The sequence below is a fragment of the Lynx rufus genome, unplaced genomic scaffold (assembly GCF_022079265.1).
Source record: "Lynx rufus isolate CCGP_SWC_20201006 ecotype Redwood Valley unplaced genomic scaffold, mLynRuf1.p SCAF_1, whole genome shotgun sequence".
NCBI lineage: Eukaryota > Metazoa > Chordata > Mammalia > Carnivora > Felidae > Lynx > Lynx rufus.
This window is the reverse complement of record NW_025814823.1, coordinates 9869120-9896156: the sequence shown is the minus strand read 5'-3', so window position 1 is coordinate 9896156 and position 27037 is coordinate 9869120. Positions and strand designations below refer to the sequence as shown.

Here is a 27037-nt window from a genome sequence, read left to right as displayed (position 1 = left end):
GAAGATTATATACATGTTTATATATTTATATTTATACATATAATCCATACACGTATATGCATGTGTCATAGGGATCCAAGCTTACACAACTGTCTATGTGAATGCATTTGTTTTCTAGGGTCGCTGTAAAGAAATTTAAGACAATAGAAACCTATCGGGACACAGTTCTGGAGAGTAGAAGAAATCCACAATCAAGGTGTTGGCGGGGCCATCAGCTTCTGAAACCTATAAGGGGAAGGTCCCTCTCTGCTCCCCCCAGCTTCTGGTGGTCGCCAAGAGTCCTTGGTGTCCATTAGCTTGCAGCTGCAGCCCTTCAGTCTCTGTACCTGTCACTACCTTGTGCTCACCCCTTAGGTCTCTGTCTTCACATGGCCATCTTCTCATGAGGACAAAAGATCCTCAAAAGGATCAAAAGTCCACCCTACCCCAGTGTGACCTTTCTTAATTCATTATATTTGCAACGACCCCATTGCCAAGCAAGGTCACATTCTGAGGTACGGGAGGTTAGGACTTCAACAGGTCTTTTGGAGGACACAGTTCAACCCTTAACTGCGCAGCTTCTGTTCTCCACTTGGTGGAGAACAAGTGGTTCTCCATTTGGTGCTGAAGCCTCAAATCCAAAAGGGCAAGCCGACAGGCAGACAGGGGCAGGTAGAGAGGTACATGAAGTGGGGGAAGCAAGAACTGGACTGACGCTAAAATATGGGAGGAAACCACGAGGACAGGCTGGAACCCATTATCTTTCACACACCGACTTTAAGCCCAAACCTCAATGACTGCGACTTTCTGCCGGAGATTCTGGTAGCCTCGTCACAGTCCAGTCAGAGAAGCTGAAGGAGTTCCTAGAACAAGCTGGAAGAACTGAGGGCCCAGCCAACTGCCCTAAGTCAACTGGTTGAGCCAGCAGATAGGCAAGAATGTGTGTGCCAGAGAGCCATGTGCCCTGCCTAACTGCTAAGCATAAAAAGATGGCTGCTGGTTCGCGTCTACCTTCTGAACTCATGTCAAGTGCCTCCTGTAGTCCACACTAACCCAGAACTATGCAGGGAGATGAGAGGAGGGTGGGAGTCAACTTCTGCCAACCGACTGTGCGTGTTGATATTTTGACCTCCTCCCACGAATCATGACTGTTCTTAATGGCATCTAGAATAGTGAATTTTTTCCAGAAGATTTTCAATGGACTTTGCCCAGATCCATCAGAGAAATCACTACTTATGGCAGCTCTAGCCTTACAAGATGTATTTCTTAAGACTCCTAAGTCAAAGTTACTTCTCGATCCATGAGCTACAGAATGGGTGTTGCATTAGCATGCCTGAAAACAGCATTAATCCAAAAAAAAAATATTAATCTCCTTGTACAACTCCTTCAGAGCTCTTGAGTGACAGGTCAATTGTCAATGAGCAGAATTGTTGGAGGCTATCTTTTTTTCTGACCAGAAGATCTCAACAGTAGCTTCAAATATTCAGTAAGCCATGTTGTAAACAGATGTGCTGTCCTCCAGGCTTCACTGATCCACTTACAGAGCACAGACAGAGCAGATTTAGCATAGCTCTTAAGGGCCCCAGGATTTTTGGAATGGACAATGTGCATTGACTTCAGCTTCAAGTGATCAGCTGCACTGGCCCCTAACGAGAGAGTCAGCCTGTCCTTTGAAGCTTTGAAGCCAGCCATTGACTTCTCCTCTCCAGCTCTGAAAGTCCTCGGTGGCATCTTCTTCCAACAGAAGGCACTTTGGCCTACACTGAAAGTCTGTTCTGGAGTGTAGCCACCTTCATGAATTATCTTCGGCAGATCTTCTGGAGAACTTGCTGTAGCTTCTACACGAGTGCTTACAGATTCACCTTGTACTTTCATGTTACGGAGACGGCCTCTTTCCTTCAACCTCACGAACCCACCTCCGCTGGTTTTAAACTCGAGTGGCTTCCTTACCTCTCTCTGCTTTCATAGCGTTACAGAGAGCTAAGCCTTGCTCCGGATCAGGCTTTGGCTTCAGGGAATGCTGTGGTTTGGCCTTCTATCCAGACCGCTCAGACTTCCTCCACATCAGCAATAAGGCTGCTTCACTTTCTTATTTGTGTGGTCACTAGAGCCGCACTTTTAAGGGCCTTCAAGAACTTTCTTTTTTCATTGGCGACTCGGCTGCCGGTTGGGCCCAAGAGACCTCGCTTTCAGCCTGTCTCGGCGTTCAACACACGTTTCTCACGAAGCTTCATCATTTCTAGCTTTTCATTTAAGGTGAGAGACATATGACTCTTCCTTCCATTTGAGCACTTAAAGGCCGCTGTTGGGTGACTCACTGGCCTTATTTCAATATCATTGCATCTCAGGGCACAGGGAGGCCTGAGGAGAGGGAGAGAGACAGGGACGGTTGGTTAGGGGAACAGTCAGAACACACACATCTATCCATTCGTTTCACCTTCTTATATCAGCGTGGTTCCTGGCACCCCAAAAACAATGACCATAACATCAAAGAACCCTAGTCACAGATCACTGTAAAAAATGGGATAATAATGAAGAAGTTTAAAATATCATGAGAGGAGCGCCTGGGCCGCTCAGTCAGTTGGACACCCGACTTCAGTTCAGGTCATGATCTCGCAGCTCTTGAGTTCGAGCCCCGTGTCGGGCTCTGCACTGCCAGCTCAGAGCTTGGAGCCTGCTTTGGATTCTGTGTGTGTGTGTGTGTGTGTGTGTGTGTGTGTGTCTGCCCCTCCCCTGCTCACCCTCTGTCTCTCTCTCTCAAAATAAACGTTAAAATAATTTTTTCATCAAAATAAAATAATAAAATACGATGAGAACTACCAGAATGTGACACAGAGACACTAAGTGAGCAAAAATGGCACCCATAGCCTTGCTCTATGCAGGGTTGACAAATCTTCGACCTGTACATCTACGTTAAAACCTGAAGGATGAGTAGGAATCAGCTTAGCAGAGACAGGAGGAAAGAGGAAATGATGTGTTCAAAGATCCCGAGCAGGAGAAAGGTCACAAGGCAGCTGAGGAAATGAAACGCTCGGCATTTAGCTGGAAACCAGATTGAGGAGACGGGAGGGGAGGGGCCTGGGGAACCGCTTCACCGAGGGCCTCGCCAGTGCGGCCAGGAGTTTCAAAATGATCTTGGGAACAGAGAGAAGCCACTCCAGGACTTTAAGGGGAGTTGTCTCGAAACAGGATGGGCATTTGCCATCAGCTGAGCAGGGTGGAGACGGGGAGAGCAGCTGGGAGGCCGCGCCAGAGGTCTACGGAGAAAAGGGGACGAGTTAGACTTGGCGTGGTGGCAGTGACCTTGGGCAGAAGTTGGTGGGTTGGAGGACTGTTTCTTGAGGAGTAACTGCAAGGGTTAGCGAGGGACGAGGGATAAAAGGAAGAGGAGTCAAGGGTGATTCTCAGAGGTCTGACAACCTTCCAGATGAGTGTTGGTGTAATTCCCTGAGAAGTTTCTCTCGAGACTCTTTCAATATCATGGCCCTTGCAGCCCTTTGCTGGGGGGAGCGTGTGGGCACACAGCTGAAGTTCCCGGTGCCACGTTGACTCGGGCTACCGTCGAGTGAATGCTTGATGAGCACCCTAGCTCGCACACAGTCGCGTGGCAACACGACAGTGAGGTGGCGATATTAGACCTGCTGCGGACGTGTGTGTATTAAAAATGAACGCCCGTCTTCCGTGGTCTCGGACAGCAAAGGACTAGAGGGAGGCGTGTGCGGCCGGCAGAAAGGGGGGGGCATGTGGAGTAGACTCAGTGAAGGGTCCACGAACCCTGTGCCGTGACGGAGAATGGAATTACAAGCTTCGTTTCCCCCCAAGTACATGGCCACAGGGGGTTCCCAGCTCGAGATGAGGGGTGGAGCATCGGCACAGAATTCCGATCCCTGCGACCACAGCGCCCGCAGAGAAGCGGAGGGACAAATTAGAAAAGCGGCTCTAATCCCAGGAGGGTGCCCTCGGGCGGCAGACGGGTCCTTGTCCTCCGCAGAGAGCAGGGAGAGGCGAGGAGAAGTCCTGTGGGGGTTGCTCGGCCTTATTTTATTGACAGAAATGATGCAGCAGGCAAGGAAAGAGAATACTCAGATCAAATGACGGGGCATTTAAAGATTCAGAAGTTAAACTTCTTCCCCCAGCAAACTTAGCCTGACCACAGTACCAGAATATATATAGCATTAGAGTGTTCTTGTTCCTGTTTTCCTTTTGAATAAACCAGCCGAAAACATTATTGTTTGCAGTGCTAAATGGATTTCATAACCAATACAGGATGTGGCTAAATTCATATTACTGTGATAATTTTAATTGAATTTCCTGACTCTTACATGCTTAATTGTCAACTTTTAGCACTGCATTAAACATAAGTTTCCAATGTTATTAATATGAAATGCTCACATTCCCTTAAGACCGTGATTATATTTTGCTTATCATTCCTGCATGTTGTATTAAGTCTATTTAAAATATGTCCCGAGAGACCCTTATATGTTTACTGCATTAGAAGAAAAACAGATGTTCTCACATATCCTGATAGATATTGCAATTTACATTGTATATGAAGGTTGCTGAGAACCACTTAGAGGTTTTTTTTTTAGTCGGCCAGAGGGCTTAAGGTTTAAGTAATCCACAGTATCCGATAGTGTGTGACACTATAAAATTCAAAACAAATGCCAGTCACATTTTCCAAACGCAAACACACATTTTAAAAGTGTCCTTGGAAAGAGGGAAAAAGGAGCATTTGAACCACCGCCTCGTTGTCCTCAGGCTGTGTTTGGATTACATGCACAAGTGAGCACTTGCCTCAAGTTTACCTGCAGAACCGCCCCAACCGTCCCTCCTCACTCACGTGGAACTTGTCCATGAACCCCACTTGTCCAGCGCACGCCACGAAGTCCGACATAGCGAAGGCAACCCTGAGCAGCTCAAACAGATTTAACGGAGACTATCCACTAAACAAAACGGCGTTTGATTCTCTGAACTGCCCTGAGAAGGCTGGTCATTTTATACAGGATCGTAACAGGCTTAGTCGTCTGAAGTCCATACTTCCGGCAAGAGAATAAAGAGCTAGAATAAGGAGACAGGTGAGTGACAATGTGGGAATATTTATCGAATGCAGCTAAATGCAAGCAATCTTACACACGTCACTTTATTTAGACTTTAAAACAACCCTACGAAGAGGTATTATTGTCCCCTTATCCAGAGAAGAACACTGAGACTGAGGGGTCACCCGGTAAACAGGAGGTGAAACTGAAGTCCCAGTCAAGGTTGCTTTGGCTTCGGAGAATCATAACAACAATAGCGTAATTGCTAACAGGTTGCGGCTGCCTTTTCCCCTGCACAGCGCCGCCGACAGAGAAGCGTCCAGGTTCCCGAGCGAGCCCGGGTGCACGTGGAGATGTTCTGCACGCCCACTGCCTGAGAAGGCAGCACCACCTTCACCTTGGCCAGGGCACTGTGGCACAGCCGTACTCCTCACAGCAGAGAATCTTCCTGAGAGCAAAAGGTAGCATAGATCAGGTGTGGTAAATACACCAGGCACGGTACCAGTGGCTCGTACTCAACGTCTCCAAAGTCCCTATGATGATTGCCCTCATTTGCAAATGAGGAGAGTGAAGCTCAGAGAACCCCAGCAACTTGTCCGTGGTCACACAGCAAGTTAGAGCGCGGTACTTAAGGCCATACTTGTCAGTCCCCAAAGCCAGTGAGACCTAGGTGTTTCACGGAGGCCCCGGGGGGCTTAGGCAACCGGTCACGGGCGCACGTCGACCTGGAGAAGGAGCAAGGTGGCGAGCCCAAGGACCAGGACAGCCCTCCTGTATCTTGCGACATGCCATAGCCAGTTGAGAAACGATCTGACCTCAGAAGGGCCCCGCCCCCGCCGAGGGCTAATCTCTCACGACCTTGACAGACGCTCAAAAGGGGGAGCACGGCACAAGACTGCAGTGAGTAGCAAGACAGAAGCCAAGAATGGCGTTGTTCACTTAGTAAAATGAACACTTTGGCAAGCCCTGAGTTTCCCAACAGGAACCAGAGACCGTAAGCTAAGTGGAGACGTTCTGCCAAATGCCCAGGGCCCGTTGGCAGGCGGTCTTCTAAGAGGCCACAAGAAGTCCCCCAACGGAACCACCTGCCAACGTTTCCCACGTCTAGGGTCCTCCCCTCTGGCGCGGCCACGAGAGCCCGACAGCGGACTGCACACCACGTGCTGGTCCCCAGAGCACCCCTTGGGCTCCCGGGCAGCTGGCAGCCTGGCAGGGGTCCCCCCCCGACAAGCCCCCTGCCAGCCGCTGCCTCTCGGCCAGGAGCCAGGGGAGGAGGGAGAGCGGGGCAGAACGAGTGCAGCCCGCGGAAAGGGATCACTCACACACGACGACGACGAAGCGCTCACCCCCCTGGTTTCCGCACCTGTGGATGTCTCCCTCTCCTTGCCCTCCCCCTCCCCCTGCACAGCAAAGGCCTTTCTGTGAGGAGGGAAGGAGCCCTTCCCTGCCCAGGTGTCTTTCTCAGGAGAGAGGAAAAGGGGTCCTCTGGCCTCTCCCTCCAGAGGAACGGAGACATAGTCTAAGCCCTTCATGAATCTCGGAACACGCGGCTCAGGTTTTTTCTGTTAAGGTTAGTACATCCGTCACTTATCCTAATGCTTATTCAGCATCCCTTTAGAAAGAGCCAGGGCTGGGCGTTCCCTCGACAAAGTAGCTTTCAGGGACTCGCCGTTATTTAGTGCAAGGCAAGTAAGAATCCCTTAGCTGTTGATTAGGAGTGCGACCCCGTGATGCAGATTTATGGAACAAGACTGGAGAAGAAATTTGGTTCAGAAGTAGGCGGAGTTGGACGTACATCCCAGGACCTTCGCGCTTCTGGGAGCCGTCAGCTCTAAAAACCACTGCATGTGCCCGAAGACTCAGGTGGGTTTGTAGGGAGGCACGTAGAAGATGCCTCCAACACACACACACACACACACACGCACACGCACACGCACACACGCACAACGAGCGCCTCAGAGACAGCCAACATCTTCTATGTTCCCAAGGCTCCCCAGGGGGCCTAAAGACTTCCCAAATTCAGAGGTTTTCAGACTTTTCCCGTGCATTCCATGAGAGCTGCGGTTAAATGCCAGCATTTTTTGCTTCTGTTGACTTCCCGGAGTTGTGCGAGGCCCTGTTTGCAGTGACAACAACTCTACAGAGCTCTAGCAAGATCTAGCTGTGTCGGAACGCCCCCTTTGCACGGGGGCGGGAGGGGAGAGAGGGGCAGAGGTGGGGGTGGGGAAATCAGGACCCGCAGAGCCCCCACAGTGGGAGCGGGTGCCCCTTCAGCCTCACCTCTGCCAGAGCTGTGGCACCTTCACTTCCCTAGTCCCATGTGCCGGGAAGCGATTTCTGTTCCTTTCCTGGGCGCCTCATGCCTCACCAGACAAAACACACTTCGGATGAGGATGGGGGTTGGTACAGTCTTCTGACTGTGGGGTCAGAGGCGGTGCAAGGAGAGGACCCGAAGTTGCAATGTTATCTCCCTTACTCATTTCCTTGTACCCTGCAGAGAGGAAGGCTCACAGGTTCAGGTCCACAGAAGGACAAGTGTCCCACATGGACACTTCCTCTTTTCAAACGTCTGTGTCACCCCCACTTAATCTGTCTCCTACTCTACCCTCGCAGCCCGGTGTCCTCGCTCCTTCCCCTCTTTAGAAAGCTAATCCTGGGGCGCCTGGGTGGCTCAGTCGGTTACGCGTCCGACTTCGGCTCAGGTCACGATCTCATGGTCGGTGGGTTCGAGCCCCGCGTCGGGCTCTGGGCTGATGGCTCAGAGCCTGGAGCCTGCTTCCGATTCTGTGTCTCCCTCTCTCTCTGCCCCTCCCCCGTTCATGCTCTGTCTCTCTCTGTCTCCAAAATATATAAACGTTAAAAAAAAATTTTTTTTTAAATAAAAAAGAAAGCTAATCCTCCCCATCCACCATTTCCAGCCCTTCAACCCCCACCCCTTCCACCATCCTGCATCCCCAGAAAGTTCTCCTTCTTATGTCTTGGGAAGTCCAGCTTCTCAGGCTTTGCTCAGATGCACAACCTCTCTTCTCAACTTTTGCCAATTTAGGATTGGAGAAAATGAAATGCAGCAAAGAAGATGTGTGGGCTCTTATCCCCAGGTATGGCTGGAGGCAAGTTGGCTTAGGCGCATCCAGGACCGGGACCCAAAAATCCTGACAATGCTCCCTGCCTACAGTTCTGTGTCTTCGCGAGCCGGCTTCTTCCCCTCCGGCTGGAGTCGGGCTCTAATTCAAGGGCAATGGTGGTGGTGGGTGTTTCACTCCACTTCAGAGTCCCCAACAATGAGAGCGACGACAGGCGGTATCTGTTGTTATCTGGAGTAGCAACCCAGTCTGGCTTGACTTGAGGCAAATGTGTTCTTCCTGTTAGCATGGCTTTGTTCCTGGACCTTGCAGAATAAAAAATCCTGGCACCTTGGTCCCGGCCCACCTTACAAACTCCATGACATGTCTTAGCAGCTGTTACTGGTTGAATTGCATCCTCCGAAAGATATGCTCAAGTCCTAATGCCTGCAGCCTCAGAATATGATCTTATTTGCAAAAAGGGTCACTGCAGATGTAGTTATTTAAGTTAGGATGAGATCATCCTGGGGTCAGGGGGGCCGTTTTCCAACACGACTGGTGTCTTATAAGAAGACAGACACTCGGGGCGGGGGACGGGGGGGTGACAACAGAGGCACATGTGACAATGGAGGCACAGGTTGGAGTGATGGATCTACAAGCCAAGGTTTGCAGGCAATGCCAGGAGTTGAGAGAAAATCATGGAAAAGATTCTCTCCTGGAGCCTTCAGAGAGAGCATGGCTTGCCAACATGTCCATTGGGGACTTCTAGCCTCCAGAATGAATTCCTGTTGTGTGAGGCCTCCCAGTTTATTGTACGTTGTTACGACAGCTCTAGGAAATGAATACCGCAGTAAACACGGGTTGTTCCAACTCGAGTCGACTCTTAACGGTCACTAGCTATCACGGCGACAGGAGATACTTGTGCCTCAGTTCACCCCACCAAATGGAAAACTGTTTGAGTCGAGGCCTGCTAGGCACTTGCCTGTCCCTCGAATCAATTTCTTCCAAGAACAAGGATGGGTTAATATTAAAGGCTAAACGAATTACTCAATAGCAGACAGTATAGACGGACTTACGGGATCTCAAGGCAAGAAATGGTACAATATCCATGCTGGGAACTTGAGCAGTGCCTGCTGTGGGACAAGGTAATACAGTCTGTCACTAAGTGCACGAAGAGCAGGTTCTGAACAGAAGTGGCTGTTGTTCTCCCCGACATCCCTAGGATCCAAACATTTGCCATCATGCTTTCTCTGTCTTTGAGTTTTTAAGACATAGATTCGGTTAAGATATTCATGAGGCGGTTACCTCTCAAAGATTCAAAACTTGCAAATGTAAGTGGTGCAGCCACTCTGCAAAACTGTGGAGGTTCCTCAAAAAATTAAAAATAGACCTACCCTATGACCCAGCAATAGCACTGCTAGGAATGTACCCAAGGGATACAGGAGTACTGATGCATAGGGGCACTTGTACCCCAATGTTTACAGCAACACTTTCAACAATAGCCAAATTGTGGAAAGAGCCTAAATGTCCATCAACTGATGAATGGATAAAGAAATTGTGGTTTATATGCACAATGGAATACTACGTGGCAATGAGAAAGAATGAAATCTGGCCCTTTGTAGCAACGTGGATGGAGCTGGAGAGTGTGATGCTAAGTGAAATAAGTCATACAGAGAAAGACAGATACCATATGTTTTCACGCTTAGGTGGATCCTGAGAAACTTAACAGGAACCCATGGGGGAGGGGAAGGGAAAAAAAAAAGAGGTTAGAGTGGGAGAGAGCCAAAGCATAAGAGACTCTTAAAAACTGAGAACAAACTGAGGGTTGATGGGGGGTGGGAGGGAGGGGAGGGTGGGTGATGGGTATTGAGGAGGGCACCTTTGGGGATGAGCACTGGGTGTTGTATGGAAACCAATTTGACAATAAATTTCATGTATTGAAAAAAAAAACTTGCAAATGTAATTAATGACCTGAATAAGTGCTGCTTCTATTGCAAATAGGGGCAGCCTTGTGGAAGGAAGGTTGAAAAACTCCGTTCATACGACAGGGATGCCCACTCTCACCGTTGTTGTTTAACATAGTGCTGGAAGTTCTAGCATCAGCAATCAGACAACAAAAGGAAATCAAAGGCATCAAAATTGGCAAAGATGAAGTCAAGCTTTCGCTTTTTGCAGATGACATGATATTATACATGGAAAATCCGATAGACTCCACCAAAAGTCTGCTAGAACTGCTACATGAATTCAGCAAAGTTGCAGGATACAAAAATCAATGTACAGAAATCAGTTGCATTCTTATACACTAACAATGAAGCAACAGAAAGACAAATAAAGAAACTGATCCCATTCACAATTGCACCAAGAAGCATAAAATACCTAGGAATAAATCTAACCAAAGATGTTAAGGATCTGTATGCTGAAAACTATAGAAAGCTTATGAAGGTAATTGAAGAAGATTTAAAGAAATGGAAAGACATTCCCTGCTCATGGATTGGAAAAATAAATATTGTCAAAATGTCAATACTACCCAAAGCTATCTACACATTCAATGCAATCCCAATCAAAATTGCACCAGCATTCTTCTCGAAACTAGAACAAGCAATCCTAAAATTCATATGGAACCACAAAAGGCCCCGAATAGCCAAAGGAATTTTGAAGAAGAAGACCAAAGCAGGAGGCATCACAATCCCAGACTTTAGCGTCTACTACAAAGCTGTCATCATCAAGACAGCATGGTATTGGCACAAAAACAGACACACAGACCAATGGAATAGAATAGAAACCCCAGAACTAGACCCACAAACGTATGGCCAACTCATCTTTGACAAAGCAGGAAAGAACATCCAATGGAAAAAAGACAGCCTCTTTAACAAATGGTGCTGGGAGAACTGGACAGCAACATGCAGAAGGTTGAAACTAGACCACTTTCTCACACCATTTACAAAAATAAACTCAAAATGGATAAAGGACCTAAATGTGAGACAGGAAACCATCAAAACCTTAGAGGAGAAAGCAGGAAAAGACCTCTCTGACCTCAGCCGTAGCAATCTCTTACTCGACACATCCCCAAAGGCAAGGGAATTAAAAGCAAAAGTGAATTACTGGGACCTTATGAAGATAAAAAGCTTCTACACAGCAAAGGAAACAACCAACAAAACTAAAAGGCAACCAACGGAATGGGAAAAGATATTTGCAAATGACATATCGGACAAAGGGCTAGTATCCAAAATCTATAAAGAGCTCACCAAACTCCACACCCGAAAAACAAATAACCCAGTGAAGAAATGGGCAGAAAACATGAATAGACACTTCTCTAAAGAAGACATCCAGATGGCCAACAGGCACATGAAAAGATGTTCAGCGTCGCTCCTTATCAGGGAAATACAAATCAAAACCACACTCAGGTATCACCTCACGCCAGTCAGAGTGGCCAAAATGAACAAATCAGGAGACTATAGATGCTGGAGAGGATGTGGAGAAACGGGAACCCTCTTGCACTGTTGGTGGGAATGCAAATTGGTGCAGCCGCTCTGGAAAGCAGTGTGGAGGTTCCTCAGAAAATTAAAAATAGACCTACCCTATGACCCAGCAATAGCACTGCTAGGAATGTACCCAAGGGATACAGGAGTACTGATGCATAGGGGCACTTGTACCCCAATGTTTATAGCAGCACTCTCAACAATAGCCAAATTATGGAAAGAGCCTAAATGTCCATCAACGGATGAATGGATAAAGAAATTGTGGTTTATATACACAATGGAATACTACGTGGCAATGAGAAAAAATGAAATATGGCCTTTTGTAGCAACATGTATGGAACTGGAGAGTGTGATGCGAAGTGAAATAAGCCATACAGAGACAGACAGATACCATATGGTTTCACTCTTATGTGGATCCTGAGAAACTTAACAGGAACCCATGGGGGAGGGGAAGGAAAAAAAAAAAAAAGAGGTTAGAGTGAGAGAGAGCCAAAGCATAAGAGACTCTTAAAAACTGAGAACAAACTGAGGGTTGATGGGGGGTGGGAGGGAGGGGAGGGTGGGTGATGGGTATTGAGGAGGGCACCTTTGGGGATGAGCACTGGGTGTTGTATGGAAACCAATTTGTCAATAAACTTCATATATAAAAAAAAAAAAAAGAAAAAAAAAATAAAAGTGAAACTCGAGGTTAAAAAAAAAAAAAAAAAAAGAAAAACTCTGTTCATGAACCTTATGCCCTCCTGTGTACCCCTTACCGGGTTGAGAAGCCATGAAATAAACTTATATATATAATAACTTATATATATAATATATATATATAACTTATATATAATATTATATATATATATAATAACATATATATAATATTATATATATAATAACTTATATATATAATATTATATATATAATAACTTATATATAATATTATATATATGTAAACATATATAAACATATATATAAGTAAACATATATATATAATAACTTATATATATTATATATACACACACACACATATATATACACATATACATATATACATATGTATATATATATATATTCTGGATGTTTCTTTGTCCTCACTCTCTTGTTAAAAGTTTTCCATGTTTACTTATTTTTGAGAAAAAGAGAGAGACAGAGCGCAAGCAGGGGAGGGGCAGAGAGAGAGGGAGACACGGAATCCTAAGCAGGCTCCAGGCTCTGAGCTGTCAGCACAGAACTCGATGCGGGGCTCAAACAGGCCATGAGATCATGACCTGAGCTGAAGTCAGCCGCTTAACCGACTTAGCCACCCAGGCACCCCCGTCCTCACTCTTTATTGTTCCCCCAAGACGTTTTGTAGCACTCTCCTGGTTTGTGAGATTGACCTACATCCAGCTGCAAGGGTGGGTTCTGATTTGTCCAAAGTGATAGGTGCGATCACTCCCCTTCTGCCGCAGTGGTGGGTACACTAATGTAGTCGTCGCACAGCGTGAAAATATTCCTCTCCCTAGTCTCCTCTCCCTAGTCTCCATTCCTCTCCCTAGTCTCCATGTGATCGGTTCTGAGATGCGAACAGAGTCCTGACTGGGGCCTCCGGAAGGTTTTTATGATGGTTTGGTTATTTGGGTTTGGGATTTTTTTTTTCTTCGATTATAAAGGGGCAGACTCAGCAAGGTGCTGAGTCTTAACCTGTCTGTCCTCTTCTTCCTGCCGGAGGCCAGAATGGGACGCCATTGACGAAGCAGCCATCTTGCTTCCAGGAAAACAGAACCCACTCATTGAAGATGATGCAGCAGAAAGCCAGAAGGAACCTGGCTCTTCGCAGACAACTCCCTTGAGCAGCTTTACCAGCCCGGGTCCACCTACCTCTGGAAACAAACTAAAAACCCCATCTGAATCAAGAAGGTGGAAACTGGCATAAGTGAGAGTAGACAAGTAGATCAATAGAACAGAACAGAGAGCCCAGAAATGGATCTATGCTGGCCATACAATTAACACCTGATCTACTGAAGTTCATCAAAATTTAAAGTTTCCACTCGTCAAAGACATTAAGAATATGAGAAGGCAAACCACAAACTGAGAGGAAATATTCACAACACATTTATCGGGCAAAGAGCTTGTATCCACAATATACACACTGCTGTAAATTAAAAAGAAAAGAAAACAAAGCGAAATGCAACCCAGGGTTTTTAAAGAACGAGCTGAAGACTTCAAAGGGCATGTCACAGAGAAAGCTGCAGAAATGACCAAAGAGCGCATGGAAAGGCGTTCAACATCACCGGTTGTCAGTGAAATGTAGTCACAACCACGTGATATTTCACATCCGCCAGGATGGCCAAAATGTTTAAAACTGGCAACACTTCTGTCCGCGAGCATGCGGGGCAACGGAACGCTCACACGTTGCCGTTCAAATTATCGTGGGCATTTGGAAAAACCGATGGGCAGTTTCTTGAAATATTAAATACGCACCTATTTATTTACCCAACCATTTTCCTTCTGGTTATTTGCCCCAGAAAAGTGAAAACTTAAAAGACGTATACAAGAATGTTTTTAAATGCTTTATTCACGACAGGCAAGAACTGAAAACGGCCCGAATGTGTATCAACCAAAGAATGGGTACAAAAAGTGTGGCATATTTATTCACTAGAATACTACTTAGCAGTGAAAAGGAAAGGACTACTGAAACTTTCAACCACGTGGATGAATACTATGAATATTACGCTGAATCGAAGAAGTCAGACACAAAGGGATACATTCGGTATTGTTCTATTTATATGAAGTTCTAGAAGCAGGCACAACTAAGCTATGGTAAGAGAAATCAGAACAGTGGCTGCCTAGGGGAAGGGGTCAGGGTTCACAAGAAAGGGACATAGGATCATTTCCTAGGGTGATAAACATGTTTTATATACCAATGGGGTGGTTTCATAAACTATATAGTACCTTTGCCAAAACTCACTGAACAGGAAACTTAAAATATGTGGATTTACATCATGTAAATATCTCAAAAACAAAACTAAACTAAACTAAGCCAAAAACCTTATTTGGTTAAGTCCCTGCCGTCGTGTTTCTTTTAATGTGGCTAATGCCAGCCATCCTGATTCAGGAAGGAAAAACTGGAGCAAAAAATATAAAGATAACAACAGGAAAATGAAGAATCAACAGCAGGCAGTGTGGTACACAGCGTACCTCCGTCCACAAGTCCTTAAATCATGTAAAAGGGTGTAAAATTAATTGCATTCATCATATAGTTGAATGGAGTTTCTTGTGTAGGTGGGTAAGCTTTGTGTACCAGTCATGTTGCATGGAAATAGGACACATATAGTTATTCCTGAGGGGAAGCTCAGGCCCAGGGGAAGGTGGGCTACCAGATGTTCCTGACATCCTGGGACCAGCTTTAAAAACACAGCTGCAGGGGCGCCTGGGTGGCTCAGTTGGCTAAGCCTCCGACTTTGGCTCAGGTCACGATCTCACGGCTCTCGAGTTCAAGTCCTGCATCGACTCTGTGCCGACAGCTCAGAACCTGGAGTCTGCTTCGGATTCTCTGTCTCCCTCTCTCTCTGTCCCTCCCCTGTTTGCTCTCTCTCTCTCTCTTTCTCTCTCAAAAGTAAATAACCATCAAAAAAAAAAAAAAAACCAAAAAACCCACTGCTGGAAAACTGGGTGTGTGAACCACCCAGTTCTCTCTGTGGTTCTCTCTGCCCCTCCCCTGCTTGTGCTCTCTCTCTGTCTCAAAATAAATAAATAAATAAACTTTAAAAAAAATGATAAAATAAAATGCCACTTAGCATCAAAACACATTTGTGGATATGGGTCCTGAGGGGCGAGGTAGTACTCCTACATAAGGGGTCAATCAGCACCGAATACGCTTATTCCAACCCGTTTAGACGATCATAAACTCTAAAAAGCACAATTTCTAAAATTCTGGCAGAGAACTCTTACAACTCTGGGGAACGGTCCGGTGGGTTCTCGCCCCCCACCCCCACCCCCAGCCTTGGCCCGGGGCTGCAGACCCCATCGGAGAAACCCCTCACCCTCTCTCACGTTTCCCTCGATGCTTTTCTGGCTCTGCCTCAGATCTGACCCCACGGGATGCAACAGCACGTGTGACGAGTCCCAGGGGGTTTTCACGCAGGCCTGTCCTAGGATTACTACAAAAGCAATGTTCATGTCCTGGTGGTTTTCTAACGTCACCTGGCCAGGTATTACCTTCAGGCTTGATGTAGCTGTCATAGAAGGAAATTGCAGGAGAAGCTTCCTGCCTCTTGGGCTTTATTCACAGGCTTCCTTACTTTTCGGCTTCTGACGTGCACTGACGTCGTTAGGCCTCAAGAGCAGGACAGAAGGGAGCGGGCTGGAGGCCTTCGTGCCCAACTTGCGGCCTGCCTTCCTCTCCCCTAGCAGATTGGCAGACTGTCGCCTGTCAGGCCCAGCTGAAGCTCCCGCCCGCGTGGGTCACTGGCTGTCAGCTGGAGGAGAAGTTCCAGGAAGTGGATGTTGTTTTTCAGGCTCAGAAAGGCCACATGCTAAAAATATCGATGGCAGAGGCTGTCACCAGGGAACACTTGGCAGTGGGGAAGATGTGCTGTGAAATGGAACAGGCTCGTCCTTCGGGGAGAGGTTTCTCGACCAGCCCGATCTGTGAAGCAGCCTTGGTGGCCAGCCCTCCGCGGAGCTCTGGACACAGGGAGCTCTCCTCGCCAGGAGATAGATACCCCCACTTCTTGACTCCTACCCACGCAGGCTCCCTTCTGTGTTTCCTCTTTGGGTAAATGAGATCATGGCTCCCCCGTGTTCCTGCGCTCAAAACCCAGGAGTCACCTTAGTGACTTCTTCGCCTTCACCCCCCTGCATTGACGTGCCATTCTCCGGTCCCCCAGCGGTGCCTCCGCTTCCGCTCTCTCATTACCTCTCGTCTGGACGACTGCGGTGGCCTCTTAAGTTTTCTTCCTGCTCCGGCACTCCTTTCGCCAACTTAGGTTACACACATCCTCACAGTCATCATCATCTTTTACGCCTTTAAAAAAACATCGCCCCCATTGCATACAAGTATGGCGCCTTGAAAACGAAGGCTCTTCCCAAACTCTTCTCCAAGCCTTCGTTTCTGTACGTGTGTCTGTTGCTGTCTATGAAACGACTCCCAAAACCAAAGCCTTAAAGCATCAAGAGAACACCTACTGTCTCTCAGTCACTGTGGGTCAGAAAATCAGGAGCGTCTTAGCTGAGCGGTTCTGGTTCAAGGTCTCGCCTAAGTTCCAGTCAGGATATCAGCTGGGACTGCGGTCACCTGGAGCTCCGACCCAGTTCTAGCGGATCAGCTTCCAAGAAGGCTGGTTCACACAGACAGTAGGAGCAGGTTGGCGCTGGCTCGTGGCGGGAGGCTTCAGTTCCTTCCCCACGCGGGTCTATCCCTAGGCTGCTGGGTGTCGTCACCACAAGGCAGCTAGCTTCCCCCACAGCAGGCAGTCCACAGAACAGCAAGGGAAGTGGCAACATCTTCTGTGGCACAGTCTTAGAAGTCACACACCATCACTTCCGTTGGTCACACAGACCACCCCTGAGACAATGCCGGGAGGACTACAAAAGAACATGAATAGCAGGAGTTGAGGATCATTGGGCGCCATCTTGGAGACAGTTTTCCACCTTGACCCTCACCATCTCTTCCTTCGCACCCTGAACTGCAGTCGAACAAATGGTCCTCCTCCCGTTTCTACCTGACAAAATCCTGCCTGTCCAACCAGGACTCACACGGCCATGAAGTCCTCCCAGATCCCACAGACTTTAATAAATTCCTCCCCTCCTGGTCCACTTAGCATTTCTTTTCTTTCCTCTTCGCTTTTCTTCTCTTTTCTTTTCTTTCCTCTTCTTTTCTTTCTTTCTTTCTTTTTTTTTTTTTTTTTTGAGAGAGAGGGAGAAAATGAGAGGGGAGAGGCAGAGGGAGAGAGAGAGGGAGAAAATCTCAAGCAGAAAATCTTAAGGTGTGACTTCCACACCTAGCACGGAGCCCAATCCCACAACCCTGGGATCATGACCTGAGCCAAAATCAAGAGTCAGACGCGTAACTGACTGAGCCACTCAGGCACCCCCCACTTTTCTTTTTTTTTTTTTAGCACTTAGCATTTCGACCTCTATGGTAGTGTTTATCACATTCTGCCTTGTGTTACAGTTGGGTACAAATGTAACTAACTACCTCCGAAAACCCCTGAAAGGACCCATGATCTATTCTCTTGTTCACCCACCCCTTGGGAAAGTACTTACAGAAGTAGATGCTGTATATGGGTTTATTGAATTGAATGTGTCCTCCTTCCTGTCAGGGTTACTGGTTGGGTTAAATCCTACAAGAGAAGAGAATATTTCACTTAGCATCATACTATGTGCCTACTGTGTGCTAGCTTTGGGGGATAAACATGGTCCTTGCTGCCACAGGGTCTCAGCCTAGTGAAACATTTGTAAATTCTCATGAATGACCAGACAAATGGAGCCACATTCAAAATTCTCTACTCTGTCAACTCAGCACATTGGAATATTCGAGAATATTCCTAATTTTTGAAAAATATTTTACCTGGAAGATTTTGTGGCCCAGTCTTTCCACTTTATCCTCAGCTTTTTAATGATGGTTCCTACTCATTCATTCATTCATTCGCCTACCCAATCAGCCATTCAGACATTCAACAAACACTCACTGAGCAAGCCACTGTGGGTATTTAAAGATAAACGAGATGAAGTGTCTCCTTTTAAGACTTTTGAAATCCAGCAGAGGAGACAAACAGGTACACAAAGCACTAGAACACAACCAACCGTTAGCACAGGAAAGGGAGGAGCATGACAGCAACAGATTTCAAGGGCAATTCCGAAGATGCTCTCCAGCCTGCAGGGTGAGGGGGGGGAACCCCCGCGTCTGCTGTAGAGGCTGCTGAGGGCAACATTAACCTCCTCAAACTACATCAGAGATGAACAGCTGTGTCTTTTTTGTCCAGAAAGATCTGGACCCCCTCCCCTGGTCCCCAGAACGAAACCTCACCGCCAACCTCTCCATCTTTCTACTCAAGGCCTTGAGAGCCAACAAGGGAAACAGGAACAGGAGTGTCAGTTAAGATCAAGTTCAAGTTCGCCAGGTGAGCCTTCTCAGCAGCATCCCTCCCTGGGTAAATGGATCAGTCCTCACCTGAGTACTGTCCTTCCCCGCTCTGAAGCGGCCTGGAGAGGACAGGCATACCAATGATTCAATACTAGTGATTCTATGAATCTGGAACCTGCCGTCGGTCCAAGAAGGGAAAAAATAAATACATGCTCATGTATTAATTCCTAGAAAATCGGTACTATTTCTATAGTTACCGTATTTTTTTTTTTTGAATCATGAATAAGAATACCTGGGCGGTCCCATTGTTTGCTACATGAATCCAATAATGGGATGGAATATTTTATTTCATTGTTTTCCTGGAACCCTGGGACATATGATTGCTAAAACAAACCTCATAAATGCTCATTTATTTTTAATGCATTTATTTTAATGCATGCAAGACATATCATACACATAAAGAGGATTTATAAGACATACGCACATTTTAAAGCTTAATAAAATGAACACCGGGTACCCACCACCCCACTCAAGAAATATACGTCAGTTGATTATTAATAATAAGAGCTAATATTTTCTAAGCACTTATTATGTGCCAGACACTGTTCTAAGCACTTTACATATATTATCTGATGGATTTTCACAACAACCTTATATGTTAAGCATCACTATTATTTCATGAATGGAATAACAAGCCTCCGTGTGGGAGCTTGCCCGAGGACACAAAGATAATAAGTGGTCGAGGGGCGCCTGGGTGGCGCCGTCGGTTAAGCGTTCGACTTCAGCCAGGTCACGATCTCGCGGTCCGTGAGTTCGAGCCCCGCGTCGGGCTCTGGGCTGATGGCTCGGAGCCTGGAGCCTGTTTCCGATTCTGTGTCTCCCTCTCTCTCTGCCCCTCCCCCGTTCATGCTCTGTCTCTGTCTGTCCCCAAAATAAAAATAAACGGAAAAAAAAAATTTAATAAGTGGTCGAGCTGGGGTAGAAACCTAGACAGTCTGCCTCTAGAGCCCACACTTTATTTTTTTTTAATATTTATTTATTTTGGGGAGAGCACAAGCCGGGGAGGGGCACAGAGAGGGGGACAGAGTATCCAAAGAGGGCTCTGGGCTGCAGGCTGATAGCAGTGAGCCCAACGCAGGGCTCGAGCTCACGAACCTCGAGATCATGACCTGAGCCAAAGTCAGACGCTCAACCGACGGAGCCACCCGGGGAACCCTCAGAGCCCACAGTTTAAATCACTACACTATACAGAGGCCCTTGGCTGTACAGGATATTGGGACAAATTGACCATAAGATGAAACGTGTATGCAAACCAAATGTCTCTACTGACTCCTACTCTTACATGGAGGGTGAGTTTGGGAGCAGAAGCCTTCCTAACCACAACAAACAAAAAACTCCTGAGACCCAGGCTATCGTTGCCAAACAGCAGCAGATTTAAAAGATGTAAAGGCAGAAACAACAGGGCAAAATGTATAATGATTTTAAAAAATCCTATTACCCGCACCTACAGACACATAACCTCATGGTTATTTTGCATCAAATGCAAACTTTATCCTGAAACAGCCAAACGTGATGTTAGAGCTTCAATGATCATGGGAATTTTTGATTCCACAAATAACTATTAAGGGGAAGATGGTTTCAATTGATATATTTATCTTAATCTCAATAGGGCGGCATGCAAGGGCCATGACTTTTTTTTTTTTTTTTCCCAAATGTCCGAAATCAGAGTATTGGTGGGAATCAAAGATCTTTTTAAATGACTGAGCTTTAGGGGCGCCTGGGTGGCTCAGTCGGTTGAGCATCCGACTTCAGCTCAGGTCACGAACTCGCGGTTTGTGGGTTCGAGCCCCACGTCGGGCTCTGTGCTGACAGCTCAGAGCCTGGAGTCTGTTTCAGATTCTATGTCTTCCTCGCTCTCTTCCCCTCCCCCGCTCATGCTCTCTCTCTCTCTCTCTCTGCCAAAAATAAATAAACATTTTAAAAAATTAATTAATTAAAATAAAAAAAAAAAAGACCGAGCTTTAGAATGCCAGACAAAACGCCAGGAAGGTCTGGCTGAGGTTGTGCGTCCGTGCGAGGCGTCCGGGGCAGGGGGAGAGCCTGTTGCAGAGCCCGGTGGGCGAGGCCCGCCTCCTCTTTCCCCTCCCCTTCTCCTTTCCTGGTGCTTGGGCTCTTCCTCTCCGCCCTTCCCTTCCGACTTCACTTCTTTCCTCCCACTCACCCTCCACTCCACGCACTGCATTTGTCTTTCCTTCCACACCCATCCTTAGAATCACCTTCTCTTTCTGCACCCAAATGCCTCTCCTTTGCACCCTTCAGACCCCTCGGGGAGCTCACCGAAGATGTGTAATGTGCCTCCGTTAACGGCTGGTTCCGGGCTCCAAAGCATGGAGCACATTTGTGCAGGGACATAGGCAGGCAGGGTACAGATGCGAACGAGACTGGGTCCCCCTGGCCCCAGACAACTTCCCGTCTAGAGAAGGAAGCAGACAGAAGCCCATATAACCAACCCAGGCTGAGTGGGCTAAGGCAGAAAAGTAGGGCTAATACTATGGGTGAGCAGACCCCTGGGGGGAGCCCAGATTCATGCTGCAACAAGGAGGGCTTCCCGGAGGAGGCAGCAGCTGAGCAGAAGTGTAGGGTCCTGCCTTTCTTATCTCCGAAGCTTCACGTGAAATGCTCAGGAGAGATGTCTTCACGGGGGTTAGGAGAAAGGGCTGCCGGAGAGTTTCAGCACCCGCTTGCATAACCGCGGGAGCCTGAGCTCTGCACACAGCCACGCCTGTGGCTCCCCGACCCAGCTCACCCAGCTACGATTCCCCCGGGATTCTGTCTCGAGGGGCAGAGCTCCGAGGGAGATCAGCAGAAGGGAGCAGAGTCCGTCTTAAAGACCTTGCCTTCCCGGCCCGGAATGAGAAGCAAACGCAGGCCCGGACACTCAGCTTGTCTCACGTTCCCTCACCCCCGGCCCCTCTGTACGGGGTTTCCAGCCTGCCTGTCCTTCGGTTCAGACTCAGGACAGCAGGGAAGGTGAGGAAGTGGAGAGGGAGGGCGAGAGCAGATGATTCTTTCAAGAATCTGCTCTTGAGCAAACCACTTCCCCTCCCTGGGCCTCAGTTTCCTCATCCGCAAAATGAGAAAGCCCGTCCCTGCCAGCCCAGCCGGGCCGGCTGTTTTCTGTTTCCGTCCTGCCCTCCTTCGGTACGTCTTTCTCTTGCAGTCAGATGGGGCTGTTTCCCAGTTTCTGGAAACCGCTTCTCACCATCTGCCTATCATCGTCCTCTGTCACAGGAGCTCTTCCCCCCCCTGTGGCTTTTCTCTCCCCTGCCTGGGCTCCACGGTGGGGGGACACAGGCCATGCTGCCGTTCCTTTGGGGCCGGCCTTTCTGAGCCTCCCTCCCCTCCGCCTCACAGCTTTCAGTGGGCACACACGGACAGGAAGCCGGGCCCTCGAACTGTGTGCTCAGCACTTGGGGCAAGAGCCATTGCCCCCAGCCTGACTCACAGAAGGGAATTCAGAATCTCTGCAAGGCCAGCCGAGCCACGTTGGGGAAATGGCCTCCTTTTTTTCCCCCCCCTTCGAATCCTGGTTAAGACTTCAAGGAAGGGTCAGGTGAGCGTGGTTGTTGCAAGACGGAAGCAAGGGGCCCTCCAGGCAACGGCGGGGACACGGTCTGAGGCGGGTACGGAGTCCGCGGTTGATAAATGGGAGAATGAACGCTGCTGTGGATTCTGTCGCAGAGGACGTTCCCTCCCTTTAGAACCGCTGCCAGAGAAAGGGACTTTTCTAGGATACACTCCATATGGAAAGATAGGACAACAGTCCCGTGCGCGTAAAAGCCATTTCCCTTTGGGTCTTTGTGCTGGAAGCTTCCGCCCGGCTTCCTTCTCCCGAAGCAGCCCCTGACAGGACACATGGGTCGGAAGGGCTGGCAAAGCAGGGCAGGCTGCTCAGGCGACCCAGGCGTGCGGGTGGTGCGACCCTCCTCCGCTTGGCCGTTGGTCCATCTGTCCCTTCACTCCCGCGGCCCTTCCTTTGTGCGCCCACCTCCTCCTGCCTCCCCGAGAACAGACCTGCGACGCTATGCCAGCCTGAACTTCCGTCCCCACCCCGACAGGCGCAGCCCACGGTGCCAGGGGTGAGCTCATGAAGGTCACAAATGTATCTGTTCTCATCCCTCACGACAGTCTTGCTCTCTCCCTACACGAAACGCCTCCAGCATTTGTGTTCTGGAACGCTCCGCCAGCGTCCAATAAACTCTGCCTTTTTTGATTGTAATCCCTTTGATGCACAGGCCCAGGGTCCCCAACCAAACTGCAAGTTGCTCTGTAACCTCTCTAACCCCGGTACCTGTCAACGTGTCTCATTCATAGTCAGCGGATTCCTTTTTATTTTTTATTATGGTTTATTACACAGATAAAACATGCTCACGGTAGGATTACATGTTTATTGGCAGAGTAAATCACCACGGAATCAAGTGCACAGCCTCCAAAGCTATTAAAGAAATGCAAATTTTTTTTAAATGGAAGATATTCTTATACATGTATTAAATTAAGGCAAATCAATAAAAATGAAAAAATGCTATGCAAGAGTGATTATGGAAAAGAGTGTGCTTACACAGCATTGGTGGTGGTGGGGCCACCTATCGTTCGGTTCAAGACTCTGGAACACTACCTGGAGGTATCTCACAGGACGTATAAAGATCCCCGTGCCCTGGGGCGCCTGGGTGGCTCAGTCGGTTGGGCCTCAGACTTTCACTCAGGTCACGATCTCGCGGTCCGTGAGTTCGAGCCCCGTGTCGGGCTCTGTGCTGACAGCTTGGAGCCCGGAGCCTGCTTCAGATTCTGTGTCTCCCTCCTCTCTGCCCTTCCCCCGCTCGCACTCTGTCTCCGTATCAAAAATAAAAATAAACGTTAAAAAAATTTAAAAACAAAAGATCCCCACGCCCTTCAATTTGGGATACGAGTGTTAGATCTGGCATCGGGGTATCCTGAACCTTCTCCATTCTGTATTCTCCTCTCCTTGTTGCCTTCTCTCTCTCTCTCTGCCTCTGTCCTCTCTGTGTCATCTCCTCTCTGTCCACCTCCCCTCACCGGGGATTTCCTTCTGCCACTGTGTCTGTCCTCAACCACATTGCCAAGAGCCCGTCCTCATTCTGCTCCAAAGTAGAAGGAAATGTCTCCCTGGGCTAGACTTTAAGCCTCTGTCTTCCAAGTGTCTTCTCCAGTGTGGATAAGTCCCGCCTTGCTTGTGCTCCTCCCATCAGAGACTTCACCAAGCCCTCCGGGTGAATCAGGGTGTTCCCTGTGAGACATCACCAAACACCAGCACTCCGTGTGCAAGGCCAGGGAGCTATCCTTTCCTCCCTGGAGTGGGCGTGCGGAGCAAATCCCAAGAGCAGAGACTCGGAGCTTGCTCACGGAGAACATGCACAGGCCAAGGCCAGCAGCGAGACCCCCCCGCACTGCTCCCTCCCCAGCTCACTCCCAGGACCAGAGGAAAGAAGAGATGGGGGGGCGGCGGGGAGTGGGGGTGGGAAGGGAGTGCCTGTGCTGTTTCCTTACTTAGCTGGTCCTGTTTGTCTTCTCTCTGCCGTCCAGCGGCCACTGTCATGGTAGCCCGTGCCTACTTCTCTTCCGAGCCAGTTTGGAGGTTCCGCTGTGATTGTCCCGTGGACAATCCCTCCGTTGGGAACTTCACAGAAGCACAAGGTCTTGGCTCAGATACTGTAGCAGACGCTGAGGGTGCCACGGCCGGAGGCCAGAGGTCCACACTCTTCACGGCACCCGGCAGATTCTTTCTTTCCTTTTTTCTTTTTATTGGAGCTTCGTTGACATACAATGTCATGTTAGTTTCAGGTGTTCAGGGTAGTGCGTCAACAGTTCTATACATTATACAATGCGCACCACCTCCAGTGTGGTTACCATCTGTCACCATCCAACGTTTTTACAACATTATTGACGATTTCTTCTCATCCCTGTGCCTTATTGATTTCATAACTGGAAGTTTGTACCTCTTAATCCCCTTCGTCTATATCGCTCATCTCCCCCACCCCTCCCCTCTGGCAGCAAGTTCTTTCTTTCTTTCTTTTTGAGAGAGAGAGAGAGAGAGAGAGCACAAGTGGGGGAGGTGCAGAGAGAGGGGGAACAGAGGATCCCAAGTGGGCTCTGTGTTGACAGCAGCGAGCCTGAGGGGGGCTCAAACTCACAAACCGTGAGATCACGACCTGAGCCAAAGGCTGCCATTCAACTGACTGAGCTACCCAGGTGCCCCTGCGAGTTCTTTCCTGTAGAGAGAATCCAGAGCACCTGCATGGCTTCCACAATCACCTAAAAATCACCTACTTCTAGGGATCCAGGAACGGAGTTTTCTTTAAGAAACGTTAGCCTTAAAGTTCTAAAGTTGCCCCCTTCCCCCTCCCTGAGACAGGAGCTGAATGCTTTTCCCCCCAGATCAAGCAACAAGTGAAAGGAGATATAAGGGAACCGCTGGAAGAAAGCGGGAGCCCCTCTCGCACGCGGAAGGACATGTGCCTGGTGCTGCTGTACGATGGGCAGAGGGCGGCGGGATGGATCTTGCTAGAGCTCGATTTGTGTGTCTTCAGTTTGGGAAGCATGGACCCTGGTGCCAGGGGCATGGGATGAGGGTAACAGCGGGAGCTCCTGGAATTCGTCGGCTAAAAACGCACACGGTTCCTGTTGCACAGTGGTGTGAATATAGTTAACCCTACTGACCTGTACATTTTAAAGGATCAAGAGGGTGAAGTTTGTGATATGGTTTTTACCACAGCTTAACAAAAAGGGGAGAGAGGCACAGGGTTTGCCACGGCCCAGATGGGCACTGCGGAAGGTAGCCCCAGAGGATCCCTGCCCAGAGAACTGCCTGCCGTGGGGACACGCAAGCAGGAAGAGGCCAGCGCTTACTGCTTCTGGGGACGGGGACTGAGCCGAGTGGTGGCAGATCACCCGGAAAAGGAGCACCCACTTGAAGGGATAGACACGTACAGACTCCCCAGCAGAGGGGTCACTGTGGAACCTCAGACAGGGGTCACCCTAGGGCCTCGCTATGCCTGCCCCATGTGGTACCCACTAGTGGACAACTGCTGGCCCAGAGCTCCCCCCTGGGTTGGCTACTACTTCCTCAGATTGCCACCATAGCCTGGGGCGTCCCCGTCCAATCCTGTTTCCTCCATCAGCTTTTACAGCCATTGCTCTGCACTGGTAACCAGTTCAGCGTCTGCTCCCAAGGGGATCCAAACAGTCACAACTGCAGAATTTCAGAACCGGTCTCCCCAAATCATGCCAAACGCCGCGGGCTGAGCGAGCGTCTCTCTCTGGGATGTGTGAGCGCTTTTCACCCTTTTCCTTCAGCTCTGAAACACCAACACCTAATATGCTGTTTGTTACCCACGATTTCTGTATCCTGTTAGGTATCGCACAAGCCAACTTCCGCTACGTAACACTGTGGTGACAAAACCTAAAATCTCCGTGGCTTACCATGACAAAGGTTTATTTATTTACCTGTTTATTTATTTATTTATTTATTTATTTTAAAGTTTATTGACTTATTTTGAGAGAGACAGAGACAGCGCAAGTGAGGGAGGGGCAGAGAGAGAGGGAGAGGGAGAATCCCAAGTAGGCTCCATGCTGCCAGCGTAGAGCTCTACATGGGGCCCAAACTCACAACCCCCAGATCAAGAGTCACACACCCTACCAGCCGAGCCAGCCAGGTGCCCCAACAAAGGTTTATTTCTAACTGATTTTATAGGTTACCAGTCACTTCTAGATGTCTTCTCATAACGGAATCTGGGCTAAAGGAACAGCTTCTCTCCTTGATGTGCCTTTTTAACGGCAACGGGAAGAGAGCAAAAATGCGAGTGGACGTGTGCAATGCTCTGCAAGTTTCTGACACTCATATTTTATTAGCCAAAGCAAATCACATGGCCAAACCTGACAATGAAGCATGGAAGTATATTCTTCCCACAGTCCCAAGGCAGCGGGCAAGGATATCTAATCCTCCTCTGAAGAGGCAAATATTTGAAAATACAGAAAGATGCCAGGGCTGAGGTCTCCAAGAGTTCTTGACCTTTCCTAGTTGTGCCAAAGTGGCTGCCACGGCTCCAAGAAACAGAGCTATTCCACACAGGAAGGAAAAGAAAGGGGGAAGGATAAGCAGGAAGAAATGCTGGCTGAGTCTGTCAATCTCTTTCTCTCTCTCTCTTTTTTAAGATTTTTATTTTTATTTAAAAATTTTTTTTAAGTTTATTTATTTTGAGAGAGACAGAGACAGTACGAGTGGGGCAGGGGCAGAGAGAGGGAGAGAGAGAATCCCAAGCAGGCTCCGTGCTGCCAGCACAGAGCCCAAAGCAGGGCTCAAGCCCACGAAACCATGAGATCATGACCTGGGCCAAAATCAAGAGTCAGACA

General features: G+C 48.4%; 1 long non-coding RNA gene across 1 annotated transcript; it reads right to left on the bottom strand.

Annotated features, from left to right (window-relative positions):
* LOC124511353 (uncharacterized) lies at positions 1 to 6045 on the bottom strand. The gene is made up of 2 exons (XR_006961869.1): positions 4820 to 6045; positions 1 to 2340 (listed from the first exon to the last, which is right to left on the bottom strand). It is a non-coding gene; the product is annotated as an uncharacterized LOC124511353 (long non-coding RNA).
* Between the last annotated feature and the right edge of the window lie 20992 nt (positions 6046 to 27037).